This window comes from Abramis brama (genome assembly GCF_963993115.1).
Source record: "Abramis brama genome assembly, chromosome: 8".
In the NCBI taxonomy this organism is placed as follows: domain Eukaryota; kingdom Metazoa; phylum Chordata; class Actinopteri; order Cypriniformes; family Leuciscidae; genus Abramis; species Abramis brama.
Genome location: NC_139970.1, coordinates 19,510,083 through 19,529,453, shown reverse-complemented (window position 1 = coordinate 19,529,453; position 19,371 = coordinate 19,510,083). Strand labels below are relative to the sequence as shown.

Here is a 19,371-nt window from a genome sequence, read left to right as displayed (position 1 = left end):
GACTGAAACAAAAACACTGGAAGTACAAAAATCAGATATCCAAATGCAATTCTATGCCTTGAAGTTTAGGGGAGCTGAATGAGAGATGTTGTGGCTTTAATGTGTTGCACACTGCTGTCACTGCTTAGAATTTCAAGTCAACAACATGATAGTTTTCTTATTAGAAGCTATTCACAAGCCATATCAAACACAATTTGGTTTGGCTTGATGTGATCTGATGAAAAAAAAAATGCTACAGACACAGTCTGTCTGCTGCAAAGTCTGCTTACCGCATTTCCTTCCCCCTGAACCTAAGACGAGTTGAAACTGACAGGCACAAATGCACCGCAAATGCAGAAATATACATAAAACCTCAAGAACATGTTGCAGGCATGTGATTGGCTAAGGACAAAAAAGCAGGAAAATATACTGAGACCCCCCCGCCGATCAAACCGATAAAAACATCCAACTTTTTATGACACATGACAACAACTTATTTGAATTTAAAAAATAAAATATATATTTTTAATTTTTTTTACACCAAACTTAAACTGCTTAATGTGCAATATCCAACTTATGTCATGAGTATGGCACATAACAACATAACAAAAAAAATGCAATATTGTGATATATTATTACAATTTAAAATAATTGGTTTTCCATTTATTAGCCTATACTTTAAATTATCATTTATTTCTGTGATGCAAAGCTGAATTTTCAGGATCATTACTGCAGTCCTTTAGAAATCATTCTAATATGATGATTCATTATCAAAGTTGGAAACAGTTCTGCTGCTTAATATTTTTTAATAACCTGTGATACTTTTAGGATACTTTGATGAATAAAAAGTAATAAAATAAAAATAAAAAAGAATAAGAATTAAAAAAAATATAGAAATATTTTGTAACAATATAGACTACTGGTCAGTAATTTGGGTTCAGTAATTTTTTTCTTTCTTTTTTTGAAATAAATCAATACTTTTATTCAGCAAGGATGTGTTAAATTGATAAAAAGTGATAGTAAAGAAGATTTATATTATTAGAAAATATTTTTTTTATTTTGAATAAATGCAGTTCTTTTTAACCTTTTATTCATCAAATATATTAGGCAGCAGAACTGTTTCCAACACTCATAATAAATCAGAATATTAGAATGATTTCTAAAGGATCATGTGATAGACCGGATGTCACATGCTGAAGACTGGAGTAATGATCCTGAAAATTCAGCTTTGCTTCACAGAAATAAATTATAATTTAAAGTATAATAAATTGAAAACCAATTGTTTTAAATTGTAATAATATATCACAATATTAAAAAAAAAAAAAAATCTATTTTTGATCAAATAAATGCAGGCTTGATGAGCAGAAGAAACTTCTTTCAAAAACATTAAAAATAGTAATGTTTCCAAACTTTTGGCCTGTACTGTATTCCCCCCAAAACTGCACAACTGTAGGGTAAAACATTAATAAAAAAGTGATAATAAAAAATGCGTCTTAAAACTGACATGATTGTAACAAAATCACACAGTCTGGAGAACTCAGAACAACTGCTAACAATAAGTTTAAGGTAAAAATAACTGCCATGAAATTATAGTATCTTACTCCTATGCAATTAGATAAACTGTTCATTCACTACATCACTTTACCTCTGTCTTTATCTCCTTTTATCCTCTTCTCTTCTTTTTGGCACTGTATCTATCGCAGACTATAATGCTCATTTATAATGTGTCACGTAAATTCGGCCATCCGTCACAATCAGGAAACTTTCACCGCGTCTAGAACTGGCGCGAGCTGCCAGGCCCGTTTCTACGAGCCTGTGTGTTAAGCGCCCTCAAAAAAAAAGCTATGCTGTCTATATGGATGCGGCGTCGCGCACGCTACACAACAAATTACCAACAACTGATCGCGCGCGCGCTCTGTTTCTGACGCACTTCAAGCACTCGCTGGGCGGGGAAAGATTGCATCTCTCTGCCATCTGTAACCATGTTGACGTGCCGCCCGGTGTGGTTCCGTCCCGGGTTACCATGGTGACGGCTGTGAGATTACCCCCCCCATTTTTTTTTTTTTTTTTTTTACAGATCTGCATGATTCACGTAGGTCACATTTTCAGGTCGGAAAATCCGGAATTCCGGATTAATCCGGAAAAATCACATCCCTGATGTTGAAATGACTCGGCCAACAGTGTTTTAAAAAAAAAGTACAAATAGAGGGAAGACATAAGGGGCAGTGAAAGAGCGCAGAAGAGCGAGGGAGATACACGGCAGATCCGTTACATTATTCATTAAACTCACACAACCCATCAAAACCGGGTGACTTCCCAGAGCTCCTTCAGGTCATTATAAGTCAGTCTCTCTCTCTCTCTCTCACACACACACACACTAAAACACACAAGCAACAACAAATGCGCGCACAAACCTCAGTCCATGGAAACATCTGCAGTGGCTTCATACAAATGAACATCATGTGTAGCAGTAGTACAACACTCTGGACCTGCACTGCAGTTTAGCACGAAAACCACTTCAGCAAAGCTTCATAAGCTGGACTAGTTTCATTTCATTTCAGGTGTCAAACTGAATGTTTGTCAAACAACAGGTGTCAAACACACACATATACATATATACACACATATACACACATATACACATATACACATATACATATACATATACATATACATATACATATATACATATACATATATACATATACATATATACATATATACATATACATATATACATATACATATATACATATACATATATACATATACACACATCTATATATATATATATATATATATATACATACATGTATATATATATATATATATATACATATATACATACACATATATATATATATATATATATATATATATACACACACATACACATATATATGTATGTGTGTATATGTGTATGTGTATATATATATATATATATATATATATATATATATATATGTGTGTGTGTGTGTGTGTATATATGTGTATGTGTGTATGTATATATGTATACACATATATATACACATATATATACACACATATATATACATATATATATATATACATATATATATATATTATACACACACACACACACACTCACCCTCACCTAAAGGATTATTAGGAACACCTGTTCAATTTCTCATTAATGCAATTATCTAATCAACCAATCACATGGCAGTTGCTTCAATGCATTTAGGGGTGTGGTCCTGGTCAAGACAATCTCCTGAACTCCAAACTGAATGTCAGAATGGGAAAGAAAGGTGATTTAAGCAATTTTGAGCGTGGCATGGTTGTTGGTGCCAGACGGGCCGGTCTGAGTATTTCACAATCTGCTCAATTATTGGGATTTTCAGGCACAACCATTTCTAGGGTTTACAAAGAATGGTGTGAAAAGGGAAAAACATCCAGTATGCGGCAGTCCTGTGGGCGAAAATGCCTTGTTGATGCTAGAGGTCAGAGGAGAATGAGCCGACTGATTCAAGCTGATAGAAGAGCAACTTTGACTGAAATAACCACTCGTTACAACCGAGGTATGCAGCAAAGCATTTGTGAAGCCACAACACGCACAACCTTGAGGCGGATGGGCTACAACAGCAGAAGACCCCACCGGGTACCACTCATCTCCACTACAAATAGGAAAAAGAGGCTACAATTTGCACAAGCTCACCAAAATTGGACAGTTGAAGACTGGAAAAATGTTGCCTGGTCTGATGAGTCTCTATTTCTGTTGAGACATTCAGATGGTAGAGTCAGAATCTGGCGTAAACAGAATGAGAACATGGATCCATCATGCCTTGTTACCACTGTGCAGGCTGGTGGTGGTGGTGTAATGGTGTGGGGGATGTTTTCTTGGCACACTTTAGGCCCCTTAGTGCCAATTGGGCATCGTTTAAATGCCACGGCCTACCTGAGCATTGTTTCTGACCATGTCCATCCCTTTATGACCACCATGTACCCATACTCTGATGGCTACTTCCAGCAGGATAATGCACCATGTCACAAAGATCGAATCATTTCAAATTGGTTTCTTGAACATGACAATGAGTTCACTGTACTAAAATGGCCCCCACAGTCACCAGATCTCAACCCAATAGAGCATCTTTGGGATGTGGTGGAACGGGAGCTTCGTGCCCTGGATGTTTATCCCACAAATCTCCATCAACTGCAAGATGCTATCCTATCAATATGGGCCAACATTTCTAAAGAATGCTTTCAGCACCTTGTTGAATCAATGCCACGTAGAATTAAGGCAGTTCTGAAGGCGAAAGGGGGTCAAACACAGTATTAGTATGGTGTTCCTAATAATCCTTTAGGTGAGTATATATATATATATATATATACACACACACACACCATTTCATGTTGCATTTTTCTTGGCTAGTCAGCAGACATAGGTCGTAGCAGCAAACGCACTGTGAGATGATCATGCTAAACTGACACTGTCAGAAAATGATCACAGGCTATCTTTGGTCTCAAGATGTGACAATGGCCGTCTTTGAACCTCTCTCACGGTTTAGGAGCCACGACCACAGAATTGCTCATCTTTCTTTTGCCAAAGCTTGCAACAAACCCTTCCATTTACAAAAAAACCCCTTTCCATTTAATGAAGATAACAGTACTTGTTTTAATATCAGCCAAACTAGACTTAACTAATTCGAAAATAAATTAAAGGGCTTCAGGCAACTCCCTATTATGCGTAATTAACATTTGACTACCAATGCTTTTTCAGAATTTATTTATCTTATACTCTTTTCCCTACTGACCATTATACATTGCTAAAAATAAAATATGTAATTTCATTTGAACGAGCTGGCAGGGCATGAAAGATAGCTACAGTAGCAAAAACGATCCATTTAATTCTGAGGGTCAGAGAGCAGGAGCAAACCATTCTTCTGGCAGTCCCACAGAAATCTGTTAGATGGTTTTATTCTCCCACGCTGACAAACCCACAAGCGTTTCATCAATTTCACCGAAGACAACGATTGCACTTGAGGCTTGTTCTGTCCTTGCGGAGGGCAATCAATATACAAGACGAGAAGCGAAAGTGAGAACGATAGAGATAAGAAAGGGATTTCTGAGCAGACAACCTTGAGACAGCCGGTCTCAATCCAGTCCGTCTCTGTGTGACCCCGTTTCGCATTTACACCACTCTCCATTATGGATGACCAGGCAGCGCCCTCTGGAAATCAACTCAGGGGTCATTTGACTGCATGTGCATGGAGAGCAGAGGGAGCAGATTGATGAGCAAACACATGTTCACTGTCACACAGTGAACCCATTAACCTGAACCTTTCATCTACATTGCTAATGCACTCCAGTAACCCAATCCACTGCCAGACATTTTTAGTCCTGCAGGATTCATTGCATCTCCAGATCCATAGTCATCTTCAAAAGCGCAGTCATCCCTAAGCGCACATTAACCCAAGTCTTGTGGTCTAAAACACTGAGGGAGAAAAATCTCACCTGCACCTCTGATCTGCCGTCCATTTAGAGCTGCACAAATGCACATGAGCTGTACAAATGTGCTGCCTTCATCCAGCTGGAAAAATGTTTTAAATAAACCAACACAGATTTCACCAGCAACCAGAAATAAAGCCACCATCTGGACCATGTCCCCAAGAAGGAACAGAGACAGGCTGAGAAAAGGACAAAGACGACAGGAAAAAAGGAAGGTGTTGAATAGAGGTTCCTCTGAATCACTGCTGTGTGATATAAAAGCTTGTTTCCGGCACGGTATACAAAAAATAAAAAAAGATGAGTTTATTATGTCCCAATCCTGATAAAAATTCGGTAAACTCCGATATAAACACGCAATTCTGTTTTTTTGTTTGTTTGTTTTCTATTAAATTCTGTAGAGGTATTGTTCATAGCTCACGTTAACTAATGTAACCTTATTGTAAAGTGTTACCCTAAATTAATGTATAAAAATAATTAGCACCACAGTCAGTGAGGACCACTGCGGCACAAGTGCACAGTTCAACCAGTCCAAGCCAAAGTATTTTGCATTAAATGCTTCAAAGAGGCTCATTAGCATAGAATTTCGTGTGGGTTGTTGTTGACAGATTGCTTGTGTCATTTAATGGAGTGAGAGATGTTTTTCTCCAGCACATAACTATAGCTCATTTCACAAAACAGCAAGTTACAAAAAAAACTTCAGTCTTCACGGAGTGAGCAAGCACTCATGCATATCAACCAGATAGAGCGAAACAGAGAACATCTAACAACACTGTAACAGCACAGTTATTTTGAACAAAACATTCATTTCGATCAAATATTTGTTGGATGTTACATTTAGATTTAATGAGAGTAATGATGAGAAAATTGTAAACCTGCAACAAAACCACCACCATCAAAATTATTTAATTAAAATTACATAAATATTTAAATCTGAAGTTTATGGTCAGTAAACACAAATGAAGTGATATGATATTTTTGATGAAATCTGAGAGCTTTCTGTCCCTTCATTGACAGCTATACGCAACTAACACTTTGTCACTTCAAAAAGTTCATAAAGAGATTGTAAAACTAATCCATATGAATTGAGCGGTAGTCCAAATTTTCTGAAGAGACACAATCGCTTCATGTGATGAACAGATTGAATTTAGGCTTTTATTCACATATTCATCAGTTCACACATCAGTTATGGTAAACGGAAGATCAAGCATGTTCGCTTGACGTGCGAGAACCAATGAGGCTCATTCTCATGTTACGCAGCACGTTTGAGCTTCAGCAAGAACCAGTGAGGTTCATTCTCGTGTTATGTAGCATGTTTGAGCTTCTGTAGGAACCAATGAGGTTTGTTCTAGCACGGCAAGCATGTTCGGTTGAGCTTCTGTTTATGTTCGCTGATAAATGTTTATTTGTGAAAAAAATACTACATTAAACCTGTTCATTATATAAATCATTATATATTATCGTGTCTCTTCAGAAAATTTGGGCTAAACCACTCAATTCATCTGAAGATGAACGAAAGTCTAGCGAGTTTAGAGTGACATGAGGGTGAGTAATTAATGACCGAATTTCCAAGTTTGGGTGAAATATCCTTTTAATGATGAACAGTTGTCTGTTTAATATTTTTGTGGAGACTGTGATACTTTTTCTCCAAGATATTTTGATGAATAGAAAGTTTAAAAGAACAGCATTTATTTGAAATGTAAATCTTTGTAACATTATAAATGTCTTTACTGTCGCTTTTGACCAATTTAATAATTTAATGCACACTTACTGAAAAGCAGAATTAAAAAGTATTAAAAGCTATTATTTACATATATAAATAAATATAAATATATTGTAAATCTGAACACACACACACAAGATTCCTGACAGGACCCCCATGATACGATATTGATTTATCAATTTACATACCGTTTGGAGGAACATATTACGCAAGACGTGCAATAAACTATTATGATAGGTTTCAATGATATACAGTATACATTTTTTTTATTTTTTTTATCTGATTAAATCAAAACAGTTTATTTACATCCCTGGTTGTGGGAAGATAAAAACAGTCACTGGTGGTTCAAAACTAAGAGCATAAGTGGAAGTGGAAAAGGAAAATGGGAAATGATAGACATAAATGCGTGGCGTGAAAGTGTTCATTCGAAATGATGGGAAAAGCCAAGGCCAGCTTGTAAAAGTTATGGTTGAATTCACACCTCCCTTAGCAACAAGCCCGGTTCCCACACATCCATTATTCATAGATTTCATTCTGATGCCTCTCCAAATGTTTAACGGTATAATCTGAGGTAATTAACGAAATAATATAAACACTGAAGGGGGGGATAAATTTCTCAGTTGTTGGCAAGCTTTTGTAAATGCTTAGCACCTTTAATTTAAGCCCAGTCAAGTGAGCTAAAGTAAGATGAAGAATCATTTCTTTACACGTATGCTCAAAGCCTGCGTGCCGGAGGACGTTCAGGACGATATTGCTATTCATCCATTTTGTCACAGGATTGTGAAGCATCCATTTAAATAGCTAATGTGCGAGCCTAGCCAGCACAAATCACAGGACGCTTCAGAGAGGGAGTCAGCACAGGAGATGGAGGATACGGGCTGCCAGGGGCGTAAACATCCTATTTGCTTTTATAAGGTAATTAGAAAGCACTCTCTGAAGGTATGAGACCACGAGCAATCTGATTATATATAAAAACGATACCTGGATGCATTGTTTTAAAAGGATGTCGACCTTGAGAAATGAGCATCCAGATGAAATGTAATGGATCCCATTTGAACCGCGCTCCTTTACGAGATGCCTTGCATATTTACTATGTAATGGATCTCATTTGGACGGCACCACTTTACGAGATGGTATACTTATTTACAGGCAGGCAGTTCTACCCACACAAGCACTAAACGCATAATAGGGAAATAATTGGGTTGCAGGAGAGAAAATAAATGCTTTACAATACGTGTTCATATGCGTCTGATCAGTCTAGACTTTGAAAAAATCTTCCAAAAGCAGCAAGCTTTTCTTCCTTCTTTTATAACCTGATTGACATTTATTTTTGCAGATGTCCTTTGGTAATGTCTGAAGTGTACTTTATATTATTTTCATAACACAACACTTTTCACCAACTGTGCATGGTCGATACTAACGAAATGCAAAGCATGCTCGCAAAAAAATTGAGTGGGTGACTGCAAATAAACTGCTCAAATGAAGCGGATTACCATCTTGTGAAACCCAAAAGTAACATTTGCTACTTACAAAACATTTAATCAAATTTTAGGTAGGTTAGAAGAAAGTCCTAAAGGGAAATGACTGTTGCAATACAGTCTCGGTTTCTTTCCTATAACCTGTTTGTACCATCTAAAACGTTGAAAATCCAAAAGGGAATTTTACCATGTTTTCAAATATTGATGATTTAACATAACTCCCATAAAACTTGCTAAGTCAGGGTCAAAAAGGGTCTGTAGATGCCAGTCTGTATATATAAATATAACTTGCTTCAAATAACTTAAATGCAGTAAAAACCAGATGTTGCATCATACAACCTAGCAATCCCAAGTGAAGTGCACAGATGCCAGGTGCACAGTAAGTGGTTCACATACAGAAATGAATTATTTATAGAAATGAATTATTTATGAAAGCACCCATTGAGAAAGTAAGGTTAAGAGTAAGATTTCCATCCATCTAAATATAGATTTTAATTTACAAAATAATACATTCAATACTATATATACAATTCAGTAGCATTATCCCTGACTGTAGTTGAGCTCACCCACCAATGATATTTAAAATTCATTTTTAACCAGTACAATTGCTATATGTGTTATTGCTCTGACTGATGAGCGGCTTCACAAGGGCAAATGGCCATATTTGTATTCATTAAGGCTACATTTTACAGTGAAATAGACTTTAGATTTTGATGGTAGTTTTAAATAAATTAAAATTACTATTTGCGTAGATATCTACATACAGCTCTGGAAAGAATTAAGAGACCACTGCAAAATTATCAGTTTCTCTGGTTTTACTATTTACATGTATGTGTTTGGGTAAAATTACCATTTTTGTTTTATTCTATAAACTACTGACAACATTTCTCCAAAAATCCAAATAGAAATATTGTCATTTAGAGCATTTATTTGCAGAAAATGACAACTGGTCAAAATAACAAAAAAGATGCAGTGTTGTCAGACCTTGAATAAAGGAAAGAAAATAAAGTTCATATTCATTTTTAAACAACACAATACTAATGTTTTAACTTGGGAAGAGTTCAAAAATCAATATTTGGTGGAATAACCCTGATTTCCAATCACAGCTTTCATGCGTCTTGGCATGCTCTCTACCAGTCTTTCACATTGATGTTGGGTGACTTTATGCCACGCCTGGTGCAAAAATGAAAGCAGCTCGGCTTTGTTTGATGGCTTGTGACCATCCATCATCCTCTTGATCACATTCCAGAGGTTTTCAGTGGGGTTCAGGTCTGGAAATTGGGCTGGCCATGACAGGGTCTTGATCTGGTGGTCCTCCATCCACACTATGATTGACCTGGCTGTGTGGCATGGCGCATTGTCCTGCAGGAAATAAACAATCCTCAGATTTGGGAAACATTGTCAGAGCAGAAGGAAGCAAGTTTACTTCCAGGACAACCTTGTACGTGGCTTGATTCATGCGTCCTTCACAAAGACAAATCTGTCCGATTCCAGCCTTGCTGAAGCACCCCCAGATCATCAGCGATCCTCCACCAAATTTCTCAGTGGGTGCGAGACACTGTGGCTTGTAAGCCTCTCCAGGTCTCTGTCTAACCATTAGACGGACCAGGTGTTGGACAAAGCTGAAAATTGATGATCTGGGGGTGCTTCAGCAAGGCTGCAATCAGGCAGATTTGTCTTTGTGAAGGACGCATGAATCAAGCCACGCACAAGGTTGTCCTGGAAGAACGCTTGCTTCCTTCTGCTCTGACAATGTTTCCCAACTCTGAGGATTTTTTTTTTTTTTCAGCAGGACAATGCTCCATGCCACACAGCCAGGTCAATCAAAGTGTGGATGGAGGACCACCAGATCAAGACCCTGTCATGGCCAGCCCAATCCCCAGACCTGAACCCCATTGAAAACCTCTGGAATGTGATCAAGAGGATGATGGATGGTCACAAGCCATCAAACAAAGCCGAGCTGCTTTCATTTTTGCACCAGGAGTGGCATAAAGTCACCCAACATCAATGTGAAAGACTGGTGGAGAGCATGCCAAGACGCATGAAAGCTGTGATTGGAAAATCAGGGTTATTCCACCAAATATTGATTTCTGAACTCTTTGTGTTGTATGAACTTATTTTCTTTCCATTATTCAAGGTCTGATAACACTGCATCTTTTTTGTTATGTTGACCAGTCGTTTTCTGCAAATAAATGCTCTAAATGACACTATTTTTATTTGGAATTTGTGAGAAATGTTGTCAGTAGTTTATAGAATAAAACAAAAATGTTAATTTTACCCAAACACATACTTATAAATAGTAAAACTGATAATTTTGCAGAGGTCTCTTAATTTTTTCCAGAGCTGTATATAAACCACACAGCCTTGCAATGCAATAATAATAATAGTTTAGTGGTGAATGGAAAGTGTAAACAAAAAAAATATCTAAAAATATTTAAAATTTAAAACATGACCTTGTGTCATTTTAGAATTTTCAATATCTGTTCACAAATATTTTTGTGAGAAAACAAATAAAATGAATTTTTGATTGACGCTTATTCATGAAAATTTGATAATGACAGCCCTAGCCACTGTTTACGAGCAAAGCAACGACCTGAGCATGCAGTACATCAATGCAGTCTTGGCTTGACGGCACTGAGAGAGCAACACTTTCATTAGAGAGCTGTAATTCATACACCGTATTGATCTTTCTGCAGTTTATGACAGTTGAACCACGGACGCCTTCAAATCAGAGTCAAAATGAACCAAACACTTGAGCGATTCAATAGCTCAGCTGAAAAAGGCAAAAGAGGGAGAAGAAATTGAGGCTGTAGAGTTTGTCAGTGAAAAGAAAATCGATTTAGAAATTAATGCCTAAATTAAAAAAATAGTTCGGCCACAAATGAAAATGGTCACATTTACACCCACTTATGTTTCTCAAAACCAGTATGCAAAAAAAAAAAGAAAAAAAAAGGAGTACCTCTTTTTCGTACAATGAAAGTGACTAGGAACCACTTCTCTCAAGCAAGATTAACACTGAATAAACACCCTCAGTTCAGAAATATTACAAGGTTTGAAAAGACTTAATATGGACCGCTTTTATTCTCCTGTTTTTCTTTAAGGTTCACAGCACCAGGTCACAATTTGCTTTCATTATACGGAAAAGATCAGCGTGAACCGTTTCCTTTTGTGTTCCACTGAAGAAAGTCATCTGGATGACTTTCAACATGCATGACTGAGTAAACTGATGAACTGTGATTTTGGGGTTGAATACACCAAGGTAAGAGTTCATCTCTTTCTTTTAATTGAGTAAGCACATATAAAAGGACGAGGAGGAGTACAATCACAATGTCATTCCCACCACACGCTCCCTCTTTCCCGAGGCTCTGTGGAACATGAGAGCAGACTCATAATTGCACCCGGTGTCACTCAAGAATCCTTGAATGAGGCATGATTCATGTCCATGCGTAATTTAATACCATAAAAAGAGAAGAAAAAACAACAACTTGATAACAAAAAGCGCCACTCACCACCATTAAAGGTCTTCGATTTGCGTCTTGCAGGTGTGTTAGTGCCCTGGAGTGGAACGTTTAAGTTGCGTTGCCATTAATGCCTCCCAACAAATTCCCTTTGCTCATCCAGAGAGCCTTACAGGCCCTGGGAAAAGAGGGCAGGACAGGACCCCTATGAAGTCGAGTCAAAGGGGCTTTACCACTGCACATGGACAGCTGTGAAGTGATCCGCTCCCATTACTCCCTCTCAGTCCTCCTCTTTCTGTCTGAGTGAGAGATCTCTGGTTTCAGCACTATTTTAGATGATTTAAATAAGTCTGGCTTGGTTCTCTGCTTCTTATCTACAACTTGAACAGAAGCCTGAACAGGAAGTGCTGCTATAATCCCCATAAACAGCACTGTGACCTAAAGGTTAGCAATAAAACTAGAACCCTGACATCTGAACATACTTAATCTGTTCCAAAACCTAAAGGCATTGTAGGCCCAATCATGAGGTGAAGACTATTCCAAAAACAAGGTAACTTGAAGGTAAATAAAAATTGTTTTTATTTCATATTCCAAACCCATAAGCCTTTTGTTCATCTTCAAAAACAAATTAGAGAATTTCTGTCCCTCAATTGAAAGTCCATTACACACCAAGGTTTGTTCTTGCATGTCAGCTTCCACAAGAGCCAATGGCATTTGTTCTCATGCGTCAAGCAAGTGCAGTAGAGCATCAGTTTACCATATTTGTAAAACACTTTATAATAAGGTTCATTAGTTAACATTAGTTAACTACCTTAGTTAAAATGAACTAAGAATGAACAGTACTTCTACAGCATTTATTAATCTTAGTTAATATTAATTTCAACATTTACTAATACATTAAAATCAAAGATTGCATTTGTTAACATTAGTTAATGCACTGTGAACGAACATGATCAAACAATGAACAGCTGTATTTTTATTAACTAACATTAACAAATAAAATTAATACTGTAACAAATGTATTGCTCATTGTTAGTTCATGTTAGTTAATACATTAACTAATGTTAACTAATTAACCTTATTGTTAAGTGTTACCAAAATATCTTTATTTGGGTTTCGAAGATGAGCGAAAATCTTATCTTATCACACTGTTTCCAAATCTTAGGTTTGGAACAGCATGAGGATAAGCAATTGATGACGATTTTCATTTTTGGGTAAACTATCCCTTTAATTCTGCTGTCTCCCATTTTATGTCAGTATAAAAATATAGGGACGCATATAAAAATATTTAAAAACACTAATAATGTAATAACATTGTTAAAAAGTAATCTTCAGCAAATCTCAATTAATATATTTTTTTCATTCTGTACATTTATAAATGTTGTGATGCCTAAATTTACTTATAAGATTTAAAAAAAAAAGAAAAAAAAAAAGATTTTAGTTTTTACATTTATTTCAATCACGACAACTCCCTGAATAGTTTTAGCATGTTATCGAATGTGGCAACAATGTATTTGGTCTTGGTGAACTACATCTGCTGCTGCTGCTGCTGCAGAGCAAGTATGGACTTGCTACTGCAAATAGATGCACAGACACACTGCTGTGAGCATGTGAGATATGCTGCTGCATATAGACATGCATAAATACCGTAGCAAATCTAGGCAGGTGGAGCTGGGGAGGTAGAGGGTTTCAGAGTAAATTTGAAAGTGTGCTGCAAGACCAGCCTACAGAAAACACTGAACCAGACTACTGAAATACTGAACAAGCAATCTCACTGGCTAGCTTGTGCCGTGATTGCTTGCAAATTGCATGTAAATTGCATGTAAAAGGACCTATCAGTCCGCTCCCTCTAGAGATTCATGACTAAACTAGTTATTTAGACAAAATAGTATATAAAAAACACTATTTAAAAATAGGTGCAAAAAAATAATAGTCCCAAAAAGGTGGACAATGCGAATGTTGATTATTTTAATTATTATTATTTTTTTATTTTTTTACAGTGTCAACTTTTAACCCATTCTACCTTAAATGTGTTTGTGCTATGTATATTTATGCATATTACAGTATTGCGTTGTTCCTCTCACATCGCCTGCAGCTTGTGTGAGGAGCTATACTGTATGTCTATGACGAATGTTCCAAATTAGTCACTTATGAGGTTCTATTTCAGCTAGGATGTTGCCTTTGAAGGTGGCTACCTATCTAGGCAGTAGGCAGTCCACTAGGTTTTGGAACTAGTATCTGTGTACATGCCAAGTTGGCGCTCAACACGAGGTATCGCACTCGCCCTGCAGGCGACCGTTTCGGGCCTCATTCCAACCATCTAGCAGGCTGTCAGTCTCTCTCTCTCTCTCTCACACACACACACACACACACACACGGCAAGCTCCATGCCTGGTTTTAAAACAAGTCCTCCATAAGGGCTCTTACGCACAAGCACAGCAACTATCTCAGAGGAAAGAAAGCAAACAGCTTTAGATCATGTCACAGCAGAGAAAAAGAAAAATGTCTCCCTCTTGAGACTCTTTGGAATCTCATGAAAAAAATGAAAAAAAGAAGAAAAAAAACCTGCTATAAAAGTTTCTTCTGTACATGCTTGTTTTTACAATTTAGCTGTAAATTTCTCACTTCCACAACTAAATGAAATAGAATGCAGGAGTCTCAGGATGCATTTAACATTTGAACTAATTGTAATTTGACTCACTAAATTAAAATTAGTTATTGTGTAGTTCATGATGCAAGATGCTTAAAGGTCAAACGTGCAAATAAACCTCTTCCTGTAGTACTCAGTTGACTTTAGGGAGGCACAATATATAGGTTTTTTTTTTCTCTCTCTCTCTCTCTGATTGCATTAATTTCTGCCTTTTATCCAAAGAGGACCTATTATGCCCCTTTTCACAAGACATAAAATAAGTCTCTGATGTCCCCAGAGTGTGTATGTGAAGTTTAAACTCAAAATACCCAACAGATAATTTTTTACAGCATGTTTAAATCGTCACTTTTTGGGCCTGAGAAAAACGCACCGTGTTAGTGTGTCCCCTTTAAATGCAAATAAGCTGCTGCTGCACGGCACAGGGGGCGGAGCCTCACGAGCTCGCGCTCAGTGTCAAAACAATCTCATCTCGCGGAAAGATGATAATATTAATACAAGCCTGCTGTAGGACCCCATCTGAATGATGACCAGAAATATTTAATAAAGATTAATTGTACATCACACAAAAGATGAAGCGCCAGTTTTACTCCAGAAAATCACTGTAAGAGCTGAGTAAACACAGTATAAGAAGTGCGTAAGTATATAAAATTCGGTAGAGTTGAGGGAGCATTTTCTTCGAATACAAAATTAATCCACCTTGTCTTCAGTGGCTGGCTCAGATTTCGGGAGTAAAAAGAGAGAGAGCTATGTGAATTAATTAATACAACACCTTCAACGCTTGGGAGACATTCTCGTCAGTGCAGAAATGGCTGATGTGTACAACTCGCTGTGAACTCGATCAGGGCGGGTCTATGTTAAAACGGCAGTGTCTGTCAACACTCGTGGGCCGGGCCTGTGGCTGTTGTGACGTCACACCAGCCCCATGGCTGAAACAGGTCGTTGGGAGACACTGCTTATGACTTACGGGGATTAAAAAAAAATTAAATCATTAGCTTATCTGTATCGTCACTCATTTTAATATCAGTTAATAACTGACAGACAACAAACACTGGCCCAGAGAGAAAGCCTTGTTGAGGTGAAGACTAAAGGCTCACACACCTTTACCCATACCAGGCTCCATCTGTTCCACAGGAAACATGAATGAACTCTGACCCTGAGAGTGGCGGTCCAGAAAGCCGCTGTGTACCTGGGCACAGGATGACGTCTGGTATTCAACCGGGAGGAGACAGACAGTCTCCCAACTGTTCTGATGAACAGAAGCCAATTCTCACATACATGACTATTGGCAATAACACACAAATAGCCACCCACAAATGCAACAGTCCACTACCACGGAATCCATTTAAATATACACTCATACACTTCAATCTATACCCTCCCATGAATCCACATGCAGGGCAGATTGGGGTCTTTTTATAGCCGCCACCTGGCGTAGCTTAAAGGAAAAAATAAATAATTATTCACTCACCCTCACGGCATTCCAAACTTGTATGACTTTCTTTATTCCGATATTGGTGCTTTTACTGTATTTCGATCAAATAAATGCAACCTTGCTGAGCATAAGAGATTTATAGTGATACAACCATAACAACAGCCTTTTGCAACACATGAGCAGGTAGTATATTTTCACGATTTTCTGTGACGGTTATGCATGCTTGATTTCTTCAAGATAAGGTCAAACCATGACCACAATGACAGACTCCTTTTATAGCGTGGAAACAGCAGAAGTAAAATGAAATGCAACAAAGGATTTACAAGACCAAGCAAGCAACAACAACAAAAAAGTACTAGGGATATCAGCAGAACATTTTATATTATGGTGAAAGCAGTGAAAATGATATCAGAGGATAAAAATGTGAAAATCAGACAGATCGTTCACGTATTATTCAGATAGGGAACACATTGTACAACTCGACAGCCCATGGAACAAAGAATTTCCTGTCTCTTTTCATGCATCATACTGCAATCAGTTTGTTGCTGAATGCGCCCTTTTGTCTGAGCTGTGCCAAGTAAGGGGTGGCATTCATGCTACATGATGGAGTACAGATTTGCTGAAAGTAGAACGCTCACCATCGCCTCCAACGTGCCAAGGCAGTGTCTGATAACTGAGCCAAAATTCCTGATGACTCTGTTAAAGTGTATTTAGGTCTCATTCATGCTGCTGACCACAAACAGTGGTAAACATGATGACACTTTCCACCAGAGACTAGTCAAACACTTCCATCAGTATAGACTGCAAACAGTCAAAGCCTCTTCGTCTGATAGAGTCCGATGATGAAACATTGGAAGAACTAGTTATTCAACCCGAAACTCCATCGCAAGGACGACTTGAGTAGGACGTTTCTCAGTGATACACTACTCAGTTTGAGGTACATTATGAGATGTTCCTCACCATCAGCATTTACAAGTGTATGTCCATCAACAAACTGATGTGCACATTTCAAATTTATTGCGGTGCTTATGCGGGAACTAGATCAACAACAGCGCATAAGTTAGCCGAGCACTAACGTGAATGACTAATGTAACGTTAAAGTTTGTAAAACAAATATTGCTCAATTCTTTATCTTTACACAAAGTAGTAAGAACAACAGACAATCTGCATTAATAGACAGTTTTAGGTAATAGTGGCCCACAGCTGATTAGCAGAAGTATTTCAGTAAGACAGTAATACTGTGATTTAGCCGGTTAGCTGCACAATATAAAACACAAAACTACATATTTTGAACACTCGGTAGAAAATGTATACATCAATAATTATTAATATTTACATGTTGTGATTCTGAGGAGCAAGTTGATCCAAATAAACTGGGTACTGACACATCTTTCAAAAGTAAGATGAAACAACAATAAACTGTCTTGATTTCTGTCAGGTAAACAGAAATCAAATCAATGCTCAAGCGCTTCATACACTGTGCTGGGTTAAGTCTGTGTAAATACATATTTTCAGGGTATTGTATACTGCTTCAGACTGCAATTCAAAGACAGCTGCAGACACATTTTCATAATTAATTATAGCTTTACAGCAGTAACATTAAATGTTCTATGAAGTGGCAAAATGAAGTTAATCGGAATTGCCATGGTGAATATTTTAAAGGGCATTTAATGCAACGGTAAGTCAAAACCATGCTTTGGTAATTTAAATGACATTTTAATGCCATTTAATTCCTTTCTATTTGCGGCTTCTTGGTATAAATTATGGTTGTTCTGGGTGTGTGTGTGGGGGGGGTAAAATTTATTTTACATTTCATAAAATAAATAAAAACCTTAATAAATGATAATTTATGTCAGGTCGGGATTTCAACTAAATACTCTAAATCAAACAAAATGTACGCAGACCCAAAGGAAAAACCTTAACCCAGACAGTGATGTGTTATCTCAGTTACGGTTTAACTGTGACAGATAGATCAAATGGGTATTTCCAGAGGCAGTGTGATAAGAGCTAAATGATACGTTTGTCAAAAACACAGAGCTAAAGAAAAGAACTTCCCAGCATACCTGACAAAATATGCAGAGCTCTGCATCACAAAGACAACATCAGCTAACAGCAGGATGAACAACTCTCAACAGAATCCTGGGAAACACAAAGGACTTTGCACAGTACAGACTGTCATCCCGACAAGTTCGCCCAGATAATTCTAGGTGAAATATCTAACACTCCTGCCTATTGCAATCAGGGAGGTTTATAATACCTGGAAAAATCCATCAATGATATCAAGGCTGATTGGCACAGGCACAGGCACAGGCACAACAAATAAAACCCATTTTATTACTAATAACCAACATCAATCAAACAGGTTTGCAAAATAACACTTCATGAAATTGACTGATGTGTTGTCACGGTGCATATGTGAAAAAAAAAAAAAGCTTAAAAAAAATAAAAACCTCTCTGCAAGTGCATACAAGCAAACAGGAAGGCATATGAGTTTGAGGCATGCATGGCACTGACAAACAGAAATGGCTGGCCACCTTAACCACACCTTTTGAAGCAGCAGCTAACTGGCTGCTCCGATTGCTCCTAGACCGCATAACATGCAAAGATTGTGGAGGTAGAGATGTCTCAACCAGTTTTACAATAATGTTAGAAGTACAATTTTGAACTATGGTTGTGTGACTAATGTGAAAACTGCTGCACATTACTTATGTAGTAACATTACGTAAACGTAGCTATTGTTACGTACATGTACATGCACCAAAATAATCAGATGATGGCTTGATCGGACTGAAAAGCCTTCATGTGAACACCTCAATCTATCCGAATGAGCTCAAAGTGGTGGTGTAGACCTGAAATCCTATCAACAATTAACATTACCATTTTCTATTTTCTCACTCTATTTTTTGACTATTTTCTCACTCTGATTCGAAAATACCCCAATGCGCTCATGCGTAGTGCCATGATGTGCATGTTTATATACATTCTAGGTCTTACAAATGCGAATGTTTTTATGTACGGCTCATGTCACAAACTGTTCAGTGAATGAGGAGAATGTATATTTACAAAATATTTGCTAAAAAGCTCTGCTGACGTGTGTCAGTTCTCTTTTTAGATTCTCACAGAGAAGACTGGAGACTTACAATTACAATTTGTCCTTGTTACAGTGTAGTTATACGCTTAAGTACTAA

The 19,371-nt window shown here is 37.4% G+C and overlaps 1 protein-coding gene across 2 annotated transcripts in view; it reads right to left on the bottom strand.

Moving 5' to 3' along the window:
• st6gal2a (ST6 beta-galactosamide alpha-2,6-sialyltranferase 2a) overlaps positions 1-19,371 on the bottom strand; it is a 74,762-nt gene that overhangs the window by 42,609 nt on the left and 12,782 nt on the right. Inside the window, exon 1 of one of the 2 annotated variants that reach the window (XM_084122229.1) lies at positions 12,153-12,370. The exons of the other annotated variant lie outside the window; for it this stretch is intronic. The gene's annotated coding sequence lies outside the window, so the exon portion shown is untranslated. Of the gene's footprint in view, positions 1-12,152; positions 12,371-19,371 lie in introns of those variants that run through there. 2 annotated transcript variants of the gene reach the window in all.